The 3,158-nt window shown below is 47.3% G+C and overlaps 1 non-coding gene across 1 annotated transcript; it reads right to left on the bottom strand.

Moving 5' to 3' along the window:
- Positions 1-1,077: 1,077 nt before the first annotated feature.
- Trnat-ugu (transfer RNA threonine (anticodon UGU)) lies at positions 1,078-1,151 on the bottom strand. Its single transcript has one exon. It is a non-coding gene; the product is annotated as a tRNA-Thr (tRNA).
- Positions 1,152-3,158: the final 2,007 nt, after the last annotated feature.

The raw sequence follows: 3,158 nt of genomic DNA, 5'->3' as shown, positions 1-3,158 counted from the left end.
AGCGGTGCGCTGCGGCAGCTGCAATTTTCTGACGCATCCACGAAGATTTGCAAACTACGCGGTCTGGCTTTCTGATTATCAGAACGCGGGAAACTTCCCTGTCGGAGCCATGAAATCCCGACAGATTTCATAAGGTGATGTATCCATTCGTCAGTCTGGTCAAACCATTTTGACTCACAAACACGATCGTGCACGCTGGAATTGTCAAACGTCAGACAGCCGACTCAGAAGGAATAAGTTCACCGTCGTGACACACAATATGTCCAAGATGATACGCAGTTCCACAGTCGGTACAGTTGGAAACTGCCACTGGCTCTCAGTCCACCACAAGATACAGATCACAATTCTCACCCCCTAGGGAAAGACCTTAACTTCTCCACCAGGGGAGGACCAGAAGACAAAGAAGGCAAAGAATCACAACTACTTTCCACTAAGCCTTGGCATGCGAGCCAAATTAGCAAAACCGAAACCACCTCCACATTGCACAAACCTATCGAACTATCTTTCACTCACTGAATCTCACCTCTTGACTATTCTGTTGGCCTGGTAGCCAGACACAGCATCGTGGTTTATATGCTGGGGCAGCAAGCCTCCACTTTGCGTATCCTGAGAGGAGCCAATCTGCGACTCCACATCTCTAGTCTCAAATAAAAAGATATCAGGTTATGGAGGTGTCGTTCTCATGGTAAGCATGATCATGTTTTGGGGAAAGAAAAATACCTAAGCAGGTCCACAATCCCTCATTCATTGAAAGTTTTGTATCCCGCCTGGGTATGAGCAGGAGCATGAAAAATACGTAGGTACTGCACGTAAGTAAAAGTGGTTTACTGGAGCCTGGATATATATACAGAGGCATACATAACTTGTACAGATGAGCTGAAGCTTATTGTTCCGGCCATCTGCTCTTGATCAAATGGGCTCAAACTGGAGCGGAACTCGTAGAGCTCTCCCGCTCCGGCTAGAGTGCGCTCTCGTCGGTGACTCGTAGTGCCAACTTATGAGCCTGCTACAATGAAATGAATACCCTTAGCTGCTTATAGGCGTTGACATACGTCAACGGGGACAGATGAAATTGTGTTCCCCGACCGGGACTCGAACCCGGGATCTCCTGCTTACATGGCAGACGCTCTATCCATCTGAGCCACCGAGGACACAGAGGATAGTGCGACTGCAGGGATTTATCTCTGGCACGCCTCCCGCGAAACCCACATTCTCAAAGCATTTTTCCGCACTACATCCTTAGTGCCCCAGCCCATTCTACTCATTACTCGCAGCGCGTTGCCAATTCCCGTAAGAGTTCGGGCACTGTTTGCGCATTCGCACAGAAGAAGAAGATGGTCAAGTGGCCAGTGAGCCTTAACTATATATATACTAAGATGGTATCTGTTCTTTCGGACAAGGAATCCACTGTGAGGATAGCATCTTAGTATATAGATTATGAGCCTATGCCGTGGCACCGTTGCTATCGATACCACAGAAAGATCTAATCTTTCTGGGCTGACCATTTCCAGTTTCTGAAAGAAGGCTGTAAAGCTCCCCAGACAGTCTTACCTATGAAATATATGTTTTCGCTGCTCGCTGAAAGAACATGGCGACAGCCTGGCCTCAGGGATGGGGGGGGGGGGGTGAGGGGGGGAGGCGGGTTACATTCTTGCCTCCACTAAACATGTACTCAAGAAACTCTGTCCGTGTCGTCCCACCTTCTAATATAAGACTGCGCAGAGTTCTATTACTTTCCACCATTTACACAACAGCTCAGTTTATAGTTGTCTCTCTTAAATGGCTTCCTCTACCCATTGTCCGCCAACTGACTGACTTCAGAATGGACTTCCGTCTGGTTCAGGTACATGTTTTGCGAACTGGCGGCCATCTGTCCAGTCCTAAGAAGAAGGAGAAGCCATCGGCCAGAAGTCCCTCAGCAGGAACGATCCTCTGAGTGCTACTTTCCAGAATCACTGACACAGCCAGGTCACTACATTCATCATTTATGGCTCCCAATTCATTTCTGTCCCTGTTCTCTGTCTGCTCCACTACAGCCCCTCAGGTACAAGTTCTCTACGGGTTACACGTGTAGTTATAAGAACATTCTGCCCACGATTTCCCCATGTAAAAAAGTCATAAGCCACACAGACCAAACGTTGTACTGGGGAACACCGAGATCATGACCAAAATATGAACATTAATCTGACTGACAACGTTAAAGTGAGATTGGCATGCCACCTCTCACCTTCCCTACCCTGAGCTTGTCCTCCATCTCTAATGACCTTGTTGTCGATGGGACATCAAACACTAATCTCCTCTCCCCCCGAAATACACTCCCATGCTGTAACACCACCTCTTCTAAACGTCACTGTTGGCACTGAACACTACGGCAAGTAATGTTATCCCGGCATTTGTCAAACCCAAATCCTGCCATAGGATTGCCACAGGGTATATCGTAATTCATCACAAGAAACCCTCCTTTTCTAGTCTCCCAGTGTCACTTGACGTCGCTCTTTACACCACGTCAAGCATCACTTAGACTGACTATAGAAATGTGCGATTTATGACCATCGTTCCTCACTACTTTTAACACAACCACCTAACGGTGGATGCTGCTACCGCTTGGGAACTGATGAGTGATTTCTTCCATTAGCAGACTTTTTGCAAACATTCTCTGAAATGCTCGATGAACGCTACCCATCATTCCAAGAGGTCTGCTTCGTCTTGGTTAAACTGTGGTTGTTCGTTCGTGTTTCCACGTCACAGTCACTTCACGAACATTCGCCATGGACAACTCTAGAAGGATATAAATATAGCTGATGGATATGTTACTCAGATGATATCCAATTACTAGCCCACAGTCGGAGTCACTGAGGTCTCATGACCAACCCACTCTGCTGATACTGCTTCGTAGTGACAACAAAATACTCTCCACCTCCTTTTTATACTGGTGGGACCTCTCTCGGGACATCTAGTGGTCAATTCCGCATTACACTTTTGATCCGATGGTGCATTTCTGCTACCCTAGTTACTTCACCTCGACTGCTGGAGACAGTGACATCGTACATGGTGATGTTGCGAATAGATCTATAGAGCGGTCGCAACAGCTGTACTGCCTGTAAACCTTTGAACGACATGCAGTCTGCCTCGCTTTCTGTATGCAACAGCCATCTCAC

Source organism: Schistocerca cancellata, chromosome 8 (assembly GCF_023864275.1).
Source record: "Schistocerca cancellata isolate TAMUIC-IGC-003103 chromosome 8, iqSchCanc2.1, whole genome shotgun sequence".
NCBI classification, from domain to species: domain Eukaryota; kingdom Metazoa; phylum Arthropoda; class Insecta; order Orthoptera; family Acrididae; genus Schistocerca; species Schistocerca cancellata.
The sequence above is the reverse complement of the archived record's forward strand: the minus strand, read 5'-3'. Positions and strand labels throughout refer to the sequence as shown.